Source organism: Aulonocara stuartgranti (genome assembly GCF_965226115.1).
Source record: "Aulonocara stuartgranti genome assembly, chromosome: 20".
NCBI classification, from domain to species: domain Eukaryota; kingdom Metazoa; phylum Chordata; class Actinopteri; order Cichliformes; family Cichlidae; genus Aulonocara; species Aulonocara stuartgranti.
The window spans coordinates 735,001-747,705 of NC_138956.1; the positions used below are offsets into that span (position 1 = coordinate 735,001).

Sequence of the window (12,705 nt, forward strand, 5' to 3'; positions counted from 1 at the left end):
TGTGTTTGTGTGTGTGTGTGTGTCAGCCAGCAGAGTGGATGTGGTTCACCTTGCACTGGCCACCTGTAAGCCATCGACAGAAATTAGTCTCTTTAGTCCTGATGGGATGCAGAGCAGAGGAGGAAGGGGCGGTGAGAATGTGGCAGCAGGGCTGTTGCTGGGGGTTTGAGGGGGGTGTGTGCTTGTGAGTGTGCGTATGTGTGGTAGTGGGTACTTGGGCGAACCATTTTTGAAACTGCATTTTCACTCTGCCATCGTGAGGCCGAGAGACCTGGAGACAAGGTATAGACCGTACAAAGGAACCATTTGTTTCTCATTTGTCTGTAGCAACTGTGTGTGCCTGTGTGTGCCTGTGTGTGCGCATGCACGTGTGTGGGTAGTACTTATTTAATGCCGGTATTTTGGCGGCATGCCCAACCTCGCCACAGTTCTGCTCTGACTCTACTAAACACGCACAACCTCAGTAAACAAATAAGTCATTAATACCAGCCTGCAGGCACCGCTCACACAAATAGAAACATATAGAACATGTACATAATTGTGCACACACCAGCAACTACGCCCATGCCCTCCATGTCCAAGGCTCCTATTGGCTGTGGGCTTTGAGACTAGCGAGACTAATGATGTGGTCCCTGTATTCCTGCTTCCTGTCCTTCGCTGGAGGACTTCCTGTAGCAGAGTCATGTGTTCCTGATTACAGTCCACATCTGAGAGCCCTGGAGCAGGACAGTTTTTCTCCGATACGTATACACTCACACACCTACATACAGATACACATACTCTAGATATAGAATAACCTGCGTGCGTGCCGTCAGATATGTGATATTGTTCAGCAGGAGCACTGAGAGATCGTGCATCTGTGTTTACTTCTCTTCTCTTTAGGTTTCTCTGTCTGCTTCTGGTTTTTCTGCCCTCCCTCAGTTTGTAGCCAGGAGGCTGTTTGCTGTGATGAAGGGCTGTCTGGTGCTCCTGCACTTTACTCACTGCCCTGCAGCTCAGATTTGGCATTAGACCTCACAGCTGTGTGAGTGATCGGTGGGTTAGTTAGTTGTGTGTTTATCTGTGTGGGTGTAAACACAATAAACACAACACTGTAATTATCAAATCAATACAAACTTTTTTCCATGTGAAAACACACACAGAAGCTTGTGTGTGTTTTATCCCCAAAATTGGACGACTACCATATTCCAACGACCCTTTAGGGCAAAACTACGCTACAGTTTGCTCGTACCTGAGCAGCCGATACCCGTGTCCATTCATTTAAATCAAAGTACAGCCGTGGAAGATATTACACTACATCTCTGTACTTTTCAAAGACCTAAACTTATATGACAATGCAGTTACAGTGATTGTTACTGTCATTAACAATCTTGGTAACATTAATAAATCCGACTTTGAGTTTCCCTCCCACATTTGTCGGGGGGGGGGGGGGGGTCAGCACAATCTGCTGGCAGTTCACTCTATTGCTGGAGAACAGTTTCCAAAATTATACAGAGTCACGTGAAAGAATTGCTTCAACAATCCAACAGTCTGTTCATGTGTAATTAGTACTTTTGTCATTTGATTCTCAGAAAGGTTTTTTACTGTCTTCATGGACCACCTTGCTGTTTTATAGCGACAGTTGGGTGTAAAGTTGTCACTCCTCATATGTGGTCTTTAAAAAGTGTGTGTGTGCATGTGCGTGTGTGTGTGCATGTGTGTGGAGCCACTTTCCAAGGGGAAATTGTTAGCAAATAGCCTCCAACTGCTGGCCTTTTAGCTCTGCAAACACCGAAGGCCTCTCCCCGCATCCCCTTCACTCCACTCAACCACCACACCTCAAACACCCTCCCACTCTCTTAAAATTCACCTGCACAACAACCCCCGGGCTTCTCATCCTTCTACTGCTCCCCTCTCTTCCTTTCTCCCCCTTTCTATCTTGCTTCTAGTCACTTAGACGTTTCCATACCTATTCATCATTCCCTCTCCCGCCCTGTCTGTGTCTCCTTCACACACAGAGAGTCATTCCTGAGTGGGTAAATAGAGTAAATTGGGGCTGACCCCCAGGGTTAGCAGAGGCCATGCTCTCTTTTCATGTCAAAGCCATCTGAAGGCTGATTGGTTGATTGCAGTGCTCTCCGCTTCCAAAAGGCTCCCTTGTGCTGCTCTAATTGCCCTATCATGTGCACATACACATTCACATACTTAACACACTTATGCACACAAGCATGCACATAGATGCAGATACACACACACACACACACACACACATTCTTACAGCCAAATGACTTAATTGGTGTTAATTGCATAATGACAGTAGTGAATTGGACCGGGGTCAGAGGTGACATAGGTTTGAGTGGGTACGGTGATGGAGAAAGGATGTTGAGAAGATGTGCGAGGAAAGTTCACACTTCAAGAACAAAGCACAGCAAACTTCATTCCTGAGTAGATTCAAATAAAACAACACAAGACTACAGCAGATACCTGTGCAGACACAGTATGTGTCATTTAAGTAGATCGGTGTGATTTGATGGGAAAAAGAGTTTTTTTCAAACACAGGTAAGGTTGGAAAACATCTAATACATCTGGCAAGGTATTCCAGCAGCTGGAGCCAAAAAAGCTGAGTCCTGCTCCAGCAGCGTTTGCTTTGACTCTCAGAACTGTTAGTCTCAGAAGAACGGAGCCAGAACACTTAGCACTTCATACTAAGTGAAGTCAGACAGGTATTATGGAACAGCAGGGCTATGTAGGACCTTATAAACTGGAAGTTTAAATTTGCTGTCAATTATGTTACTATGTGGTAGCCAAAACAGGGATTTGAAAAATTCATTCTTTTTATCCCTCTGGCAGCAACATTAGTTCACCATGGCCTTTATACATTGACCAGTAAAGAGAGCGTTATAGTAGCGCAACAAGGAGAAAAATGCATGTATAGGTTTTTTGGTATGTGCTTGAGACTTTATAGCTTAGCTACAGAATGATACAAAAATAAAGCTTTTTGTTGAGCTTGCATGACACGAGCGGCTTATATTTTTTGACCCCTGCAGTGCTTAAAGAAACAAGCTCCACCAAAGCTTTTACATGTTTCACGACACGTTCAGAAGAGAGAGCACAGAAACCTTGTTCTAGCTTTAGATAGGATGCTAGCCATTCTGGGACTGCACTACCTACTTGATATTCATTACAGCGACTAACTGAAGAAGAGAATACTGGAGACTGGCCAATATAGCAATATTAGTCTGTATTTCTTTTTCTTCACAACTCTAACACAAGCAATCCTTGATCTGATTGCAAAGTTGGCACACAGCAGCCTTTTGTGATGTAGCGGGATGCTCTATATGCGTAACACAAGGATTCAATTTGACTCAGCCCACATCTCTAAGTGTGTGTGTGAACGCGCTTAACTATAGCAGTGCAGTATGTGTGTGTGTGATTGCCCGGGCAGCTGAAAGGGGTCTATTGGTGAAAACGTTTAAGTCATCATCATTAGAGAGTTGTTGGTACAGAGCTATGTTTTACTGAAGGACGTAATTGGCCGTCATAGTGCTGTGTAATCTTCTCATATTCTATGAAAACAGTCAAAGCTATTGGCCATAATGGCCTGTTTAAGGTGGGACCTTCCCATGTTAAACATTCAGCATCCCAGCGCGATATGGATGGGGACTGAATGAAAAAGGGAGACGAATACCAGCAGTCATATGCTCTGCCTCTGTGCTGTACCATGCACACGTATTTCCCTTTATTTTATCTCATATAAAAATACTGAATGGTCACATGTGTATATATATATACACATATATATGTATATACTAATAGATTTTGAACCTGATTTTAAGTGGATTGGGTGATTTCAAAATCAGAGCTTTCTCAAATGGAAACAATGTTGCTCCTGAGACCACCCGGGATTAATTTCTCTTTGTGAAAATGTTATTGTGTGTATGTCTGTGTGCTTTTGTGTGCGTGCCTAGATTCTGCTGCAAGTAAATGAGTATAACCGTGCACACACAACTGTGTGTTTTTCTTCCAAGTGTGTTTGTGTGTCCTGGTGTGTGGGAATTACAGAATTCCCCCATCCTTCTGTTTATAGGAGGGAGTGAAAAGTGATGGAAGGTATGGAGAGGGCCCGTGATGACATAGCCTTATGTTCAGCCCTCTGGAGGTGGGCCACTCTATATTGGATCTATCTATCACGAGGCTTCACTTGAAATCTGCATGCTTCCTATACCATTCGTAGCTTGATGTTCACTGTACATGTGTTAGTCTCATCAGTGTTTTACTCATATGGTACATGTCACGTTCATACTTGTAATGTCTGAATGTACTTTGTCATACCTGTTGCATACCTGAAGTGTGTATTTGAGTGTATGAATCGACTGTCTCTGAGTGGTTTTTGAAGCACAGATGATAGATCTATGGTCTTCTCCTGGTTCTTCAAATAGACTTCCCCCAGGCTCATCTGGACACAAAAGGAGCTGTCACTCACTACATTTTTGATCTTACTGTGTGTTCATTCAAATATGTGAGCGTGTTGTTGGTAGTAGAGGGTTTGCATGTGAATGTGTAAAATGCCTTTATGTGTGGAGCTGTCACCTGTTCCTTCTGCTCTCTACAAGCCCATCTCTGAGCGAGCCTTTGATGTAGTCAACAGGAGATTCCTGCAGTGTGAAATAGCCCAGGCCAGATTTACTCAATGAAAGAGCAAGCCTTAACCACTGTTATTACACCCTTTTCTTAAACGTCACGCCATGTTTCTGTCTCTGTCTCTCTCTTGTTCTCTAGCTCTTAAACTGTCTGTGTTATTTGCTGCTTTTTACATATGCAATGACTGTACTTGTGTACAAGTGTACATAAATGTTGAACTGAAGTGAATTTTCTGGGAAATATTTAGTGCAGTGTCAAAAGTTTACCCTCCAGCATTTTTAAGACTCTACTCCTCCTAAGTACAAGAGAGAAAAAACTTAAGCTACGTTAAAACCTGCAGCCAATCAGGTTTAAACCGACTCCAAAAGCAACAATATCTAAAAAGCAAAATATCATTTTGTGTTTATTATTTATACAGCCAACTTTCATTGTCACGGGACATATCATACTGTACTGTAGTGCAGCAAAGCTCCAGGAATTCAATATCTATGGTGTGAACCAACATAAACTAGGATGTTTCATCTTTTTTTATAATTAACTGGAGAAAAGTTCAAAAGTGTCTAAGCCTTCGAAACAAAGGTTTTTAACAAAAGTCAAACTGTGTCATTCAGTGTCAAAATAATCAGAGATGGGTAAAAAAAAGCTGATTCTCAGCCAGTGTCAAAAAGTCCTTCGCTGAAGCTGTTCCTAAAGACAAGCTGTGAAGAAGCTGATGTGGAATTAATCTGGGCTTGAATGCAGCTCATTGTCCTCTAGCACTGTTCCCACACTTGTAGGAAGAAACAGCATTCATGAATGTGACAAATGACACATTGCACTTGAAAATGACTCTTTGTAAGCCTAACAACAGAGACAGGGGAAGCATTAAGTCTTTCACACCCTCTCGCTCGTTCTCTCAGTGACTCTGAGAGTCTGACTTTAGCGTGTTATTTCACACAGGTGCTTAGGCGTGTCTGGCTGAGCTGTTGAACATGTGTCAGAGCCCAGGTGGAGAGAGACACAATGTAATTATCTCTGAAAAACACTGTGCACATAACAGAAACATTACACATATGTGTAATAGCAGTCAAACATATCTGTAATGCACCTCATGCTAATTTATTGTGTTAACCTTAAATATGGAGGCTAGGATCCAAATAACGAAAGTAAAAGAGATGGTGACAGAATTGCTCTTAGAGCAGAAGAGTAGAAATCAGAATTATGATGCAGACCTTACAGTATGTAGCAGAAATGATGCCAAGACATACAGCACCAGGGCACCTCAGGGAGCAAGCCTGTTTACTTAACCACCACCGGGCACATTTACAACTCAGCTGGCATGTGTAAGCATGCAAACGTCATCCTAGATAGCTATTGCATCTTACTCAAGATGCACATTCTTAAAGTGTAGATATACATTTAAATATTCTGGAGCTTATATTAAACATCAATCAATCCATTTTTCCTGCTTATCCAATTCAGGGTTGCTTGGAGACTGGAGCTTATCCCAGCTGTCATAGGGCGAAAGGCGAAGTACCCACTGGAAGAGTCTATTGCAGAGCTCTTTTGCTTCTTTCATTTTTCAGTCCAAGGGGGTTGCTGATGGGACAACATCCACAGACCTTGTTCTGTGCAGAATTTCATTTGGAAGTTTGGATTAAAACTAGTATGAGGAGCAGTTTCAAATGGTGAAGTGGTTAAGATAGCATGAAGCAGCGGTCTCCAACCTTTTTTGCGCCACGGACCGGTTTATGCCCGACATTATTTTCATGGACCGGCCTTTAAGGTGTCGCGGATAAATACAACACAATAAAACTAGTACCGGTACCAAAAAAACACACCTGAAAAGACCCAGGAAAACCGAGTTAACGATAAAAACGATAACAAAATAACGCTGAAAACCGATAAAAACCCTGAAAACCACACATTTCACACCTGAGCCTCAACTCCGGTACCAAACGACCGAGGCCCGGGGGTTGGGGACCGCTGGCATAAAGTACACAGTCCTCTCTTTTCACTGTCGCTTCACAGTAGCTTACCAGCAGTGTCTGGATAAACAGAGAGTGAATTTTGAGTTACAGATGCATGGCACATACCTGTTTCATTATTATAACTTAGACTTTTAAATCCTCATATTGTCTTCAGCCAAATTTGGAATTCCCTTCACCACGAGATGGGGAGGGGTGTAGAATCACTTACATCAGCCAGACAAAACAGGATGCATGATTAGTTTGCAAAATTTGTTTCAGTGTTTATATGGACTTGAGTATTTGGAATCTGGGGGGGAATGGGAACCTATCTTTCAAGGTTTTGAGTGTCCAACTGCTTTAATATCAACTTATATTTTTAGCCCCAAGTGTTTAGGGCTAAGGGAAATAAAGAGCAAGAGGCAGTCCAAAACCAACGACTCACATCTCTGTTTTTTTGCTTTGCTTTTCTTTTCTTTTTTCATCCTGACATCTAGGTTTATGTTACAAATATTTTCCAAGTTGCCCCACCTTGAGTTATGCCACAGGACACCAAATCTACTATCCAATGTCAAAGTCTAGCTAGTATTTGGGTTGACTTTTCCTTTAACAAGGTAAGTGGAGTGAGACAGCTGTCACCTGTCATTACAGCCGACTGGCGGAGATATGTCAGATATGCCATTTAAACAGAACTACTCAAAGATGTGGGGTAAAGTGAGTGATGGTTGAAAGTCACAGTCTGTGACCTGAGAAAGCTCCTACTAAACATCAGCACATGACCTTGCTTGGGAGGCCCGAATTCTTTCAGCTTTAAGCCGATACTATTCCCAGCACAGCCCAGGCAAAATGGACCGACTTCACACACACACAAAACTACACAAAGCCGCATTTACCGACATTTCGCATAGCGAATTTGAAGAGTTATGGGAACTCTGCACACACTTTACTAAATCACTTTTTTCATTTAGTGTGAACTATCAGCAACTTTTATTTTCCGGTCCCGATATCAATAAGATTTTTGGGAAATCACGTCATGAGTTTGGTTATCTGAGTTGGAGGAGCCAAAATGAAAAGTGGTCCCTAACATAGCCGGCGCATCAATATTTCCACATCACAGAGTTTCATAGAGAGAATGAGAACAGGTTTACATACATTACAGTCCCAGTTCCACTCCATATCTTTCTTGGCTAATAAAACAAAAATAAGTATTTTCTAGCCAGTGCATTATAACCTGTTGCATGAATCCCACAGCACGGCTAAACGTTAGCACTGTCAGTGTCGATGGCTCTATCAGCGCTTATTTAATGGGTACAGGGTGTTTTCAGCAGTAAATATCATGAAACTGTGAGTCGTTATGTCAGAACAAATGAGGATTATTTACTCTCTATCTATGCACGGAGCCAAACCTGTCACGTTCTACGATGCTTATTTATGATCTGCTGTAACTCCCTTTACGTTTCCCTGGCAGGGCTCCCACATCGTCGTACAGAGTGCTCCAAAAGGTCGTTAAAGGTTCAAGATGGCTGAAAAAGTATTATCTGCGTTTTTTTAAGTCATAGTGTAAAACCCCCTAAAAAGTGTTTCGGGGGTTTGCAGGCATTTTATAGTTCAAAGAGTCTGTGGAACCATAACTGGCTCAGATAACTGTTTATCACCTTAATGTGTTTGTTTCTGGTCTCCTGCCAGGGGCCCCTATAGTCTGTTTCACTGACACCCTCTCTCTGTCTTACTAGCAGTTACCCCACCTTTTTACTCCACTCTCAGGCTGCAAAGTACTCCTGACCAAAACCGTGTCCCTCACCTTTTTCCCATCAAACTTTGCTCCTTTTTCCAAATTGTCCTCTCTGGCTGTGAGACCCCTTCGTTTAGTCTAACTGCACCTATACACACAAACGCAACTAAAACTAAAACCACTCCCCTGCTGATATTCATATTTAATACTGGTATCATTCTAGATAGGAAGTAGTATAAATTGAGATTAATGTGTTATTATGATCTCTATCAAAACTATATTATTATTAAATGTGCACAGAATTAGCAGCTTGAAAAATCATCTTATTTTTTATTACCTTCACTCTTTCCCTTCACACACTGACACAGAGGTCACGCTGTGGAGATTGCTAGCAGACCACCAAGCTTTGAGAAAGCCTCCTTGTTTATCCCTAGTATGTATCCTATGTGTCTGTAGTGTCCTGGGGCTATACTGACCTCAGGAACAGAGTCATGATTGGTTCTTCCTGAGACTGGACTTAACCTGGTATTAAGTACTACAATGCAGCTGTGCTAGCACAAAGGCACTCAGTCCACTTGACATTAGCCTCGACTTTGTCACTCTGGTTTAAACTTGTTTTTGCACTTTTTCCATTTGAATGTTCACGAGTGAAGCAGGCAAAACCGTGGTTTGTGAGAAAAATGCACACGCCTATTAAACAGAGAGTGAATCACCAAACAGAATCAGTTACGCGCTCGCCCACACGGGGGGAAAATGAGCAGTTTTCATCACCAGACGAAAAGGTTCTAACACTCGTTCAACACAAATCACATCCATGTGAACTTGTCTACCTCAAACAGCTCCTGAATAGACATTATGATCGGATTTTGTTTACACAACTGTTCCACACACACACACACACAGCTGCAGATTTATGTACACAGACACACACAAACCCAGATCTACATGCAGGTGCAGATACGCAGCCCTCCATTAAGGTAAGCCTGGTATTCCCTAAGAGCACATTGTGATCTCAGGGATCATATTTACTTATTGAGCTGATGTCAGTGACCCTAAGTAGATCTGACCAAACCATTTTAAATCCAAACCCTCATTTCTTTTGTCTCTCTGTCCAGCCACACATCTACACACAGAATTTAGAATTAGGTGGAAATGTTCAAAACCTTTTTGCTTTGTCACAGACGAAGAGTGATAATCCGCCATTTATTATTCATGCATGTTCCACCTGGTGAAGATGTATAAAATATTTCGTGTGGTCAACCATCTTCTGTCATGTCCGACCTGGTGTGAGGGCAAGTTAAGAGCAGAAACTAGACTGAACTGTGGGCCATAAAGAACATATGGAGAAACAGTGACTCTATGGGCAGTTAAAGAGAGGAAGCAACTAGCTGGGTCAGGAGTGAAAACTGATGGGTCAGTGGAGTTGATGTCATCTTGAGAAGACATCAAGAGGAGGGTGGAGCATTCGCAGCACCCTAGAAAACTACGTAAATAAACGCAGCATTATTCCTGTACCGTGTGTCATCACAAATGCAAATAAGGAAATGAAGTGATAATGATGGAAGGGAAATAGCACACTATTATTGCTTTATGTGCAGAGCAGGGCTTTCACTGTTTCTCTTCCTTCTTTTCCATCTTGCAGGCAAAGGTCTTGACACCAGCCCACTTTCTCTCTCCTGCCTTATAAAATACGATAATTACCACATAAAGTCATACGTGTTTTTTCTGGTTGCATTTGAGTGGGTTGAACCTAAAAATGCAACTGTAAGTAAGTAAGTAAAATGTATTTATATAGCACATTTCACAGATAAAAATCACAAAGTGCTTCACAATAAGATCAGCCGTCCAAGTTAAAATTAATTAAAAGCCCGTTTGTATAAAAATGTCTTCAGCTGCTTTTTAAAGGAGTCAGTAGAGTCAGCGTAAAGACAACGGCAGAGCGTCCCACAGCCTCGGTGCCTGAAAAGCCCCACGTGTTTTAAGCCTGGTACGTGGGACCACCAGTAGCCTCTGTTCCACACACACAGCCATGCATAGTTACTGATACAGCTGTAGCTACGTAGCCCTAATTTAAGGCAAACCTGTGTCTTCCATTTTACAAAGACTAAAAGAAACAAACCATTAAACTCTAGACTTGTCTCTGTAAACTGCATGCATTTTCAATTTACCTCAATGCCACCATGCACCTACCGCCATCCCACCCTCCTCCTTCCCGGACCCCCACACCAAGCTCTCTGCCTCCCTCTCACACCAGCATGAGTGAGCACTACAACTAGACTTGCATCCACTTTGGTTTTTTTGCAAATGGGGGTGAGAGGCTGTTACCGTGTCAGTCGGCATGGCCTATTATCGGACCATCAGGCTACCCTCAGATTCTCTTTCCAGATGGAGGTGAGATAGGGCTTCAGAGGCCCAGACCCCTGCAAACACTGAGATCATGGAGGCCTCTCCTGATCTCCTACCTGATGCAGATTCTTTAATGTGGGCTCAGGTTTCACTCGTCTCCCCTGCCTGGCTGGGCCTGTGCTGCTTTCAAGATGCAGGCATGTTCAGGCCTCTTAGGCCCTGGTTCTGATGGCCCGCCTCTGCTCCATGTCAAGGTCAAGCTCCGGGTCAAGGTGTTGTTATGAGACGGAAGTAGCTTTCGCGCACTAGCCTCAGTATGAAAGCAGGTACAGTAGTGGGTTGCATACACAGAGTTTGACAACCATGCAGCTGGCCCACAGTAGAACTCACACATTTCTCACACTAACATAAACACTGCCACTCACACTGTGCTTAGAGAGGAGAGGGCAGGAGGATGAATCATAGGGGAAAAGCTCAGAGATTAGTTAGAGATCAAAAAGACTAGGAGCTGAGAGATAGAATCCCATCCAGTTCTTACTGTTGTTGCACAAACCTGTTTTTTGAACTTGCATGAACATAATGCGCTGTTTTATGTACATAGTTTCTTTTTTACTGTAGGGCTTTTTAAATGATTGATGAATATGTTAGCAAGTCCCACCGGTAACCCTTTTGCAGCATGTGCTGCTCTTTTTAATGCAAGAATGCCTGCATACTTGTCTGTGTGTGAATATGTCAAAACAACCTTCGCATTAGGAACAGCTCCTGCAGATTCTACCCGTATCTTTAGTACGCTGGCACACCTTGGCTGAACCCAACTCACCACCATTCCACACAGAGCCTTCCATCATTCCTTACCGGATTAGAGACAGAAAAACATAAAGGGAGGGAGAGAGTTGGAGGGGAGGACTGCTCTTTTACGTTCTGGAGCTGGCATAGTTTTAACTGTAATTTCTGCTGAAATGATAGAAGTCTTGAAATTGCTACTATGTTCTCCTTCTCTCTCTTTGCCTGTGCTTATTTCAACCTGATCTCAATTTGAAAAGACGCAAACAGCCGGAGCAAGCAAGCGAAGCGGTGTTTGAGCAAGAGGAAAGTTCAGAAAAAGCACATGTGAGGCATACACGCTGTCCGACTCACTTACAGATGCACGCTGCCTCTCCATGGGACTTTAATGAGTTTGATACATGAGATATATTTTTTTCAACAACAGTCAACTCCACCTAGTGGTGTTTGTACTGAACAGATTTCTGGCTGAAGTGAGGAATGGACTGTTATGAAGGAAACAGTACACCAGCAATTGTTTATCTGCACTGAGTCACTTTGCCCTGAGATTGCCGGGGAAGGGAGGATCGATACTAAGGTTGTGGATACGACTCCCACAAAAGCTACAAACTCCGCAGACGCCTCTGAGATCTGGCCGAGCGCCTTTGTGGCACAAGCCGCCCATTGCTAGAGACTGTTAGTGGGTCTGCTCTGCACCTCTTGGCCTGGCATCTGTGGGGCTTGCTCACACTTGCTTTCACCCAGCATGTGTTTGCTCAGATGAAGGAAATTATGTAATTAGCCTGTGAGGGATTGTTTTCTTTTACTCTTTACCCCCCTCTCTCCCACTCCCTGCATTTACCCTTGTGTCTCTCTTTCCCTCCATCTTTTTTTTGTGCACTCACCCTGTCTCTCAGTCCTGTGACAGCAGGAGATGGTTCCAATTTAACCCAAGCCACACCCTGGCTCTCCTCCTCCGTTAATTGCCAGAGACCATCAGTGGAAGAAAATGAACACTTGTCACACAGATCCATCTAAGCTGTTGAAGAGCAGCTTTGTTAAACATCAAAGCGAGAGAGAGATGTAATAGGGAGTGGACGCAGAAGCTTTGGATGTGTGGGGGACTGTGTCTGGCTGAGTTAGACTGGGATGTGTGCTGGGAGATGGGTTCAGGGGTACACACAGGCAGTATCGGGGGAGGGAAACCTGGCATTTTGCTCTCTAATTCCAGCCGGCCTGGAGGCCTGGAGCGCTAAGAAGGGCCTCACTGTTGCTCTCTGCATCAGCCAGGTATTGCTT

At 43.4% G+C, this 12,705-nt stretch overlaps 1 protein-coding gene across 17 annotated transcripts in view; it reads left to right on the forward strand.

Moving 5' to 3' along the window:
* LOC309696882 (ERC protein 2) overlaps nt 1–12,705 on the forward strand; it is a 162,488-nt gene that overhangs the window by 145,332 nt on the left and 4,451 nt on the right. Inside the window, exon 21 of one of the 17 annotated variants that reach the window (XM_082518379.1) lies at nt 8,035–8,074. The exons of the other annotated variants lie outside the window; for them this stretch is intronic. The gene's annotated coding sequence lies outside the window, so the exon portion shown is untranslated. Of the gene's footprint in view, nt 1–8,034; nt 8,075–12,705 lie in introns of those variants that run through there. 17 annotated transcript variants of the gene reach the window in all.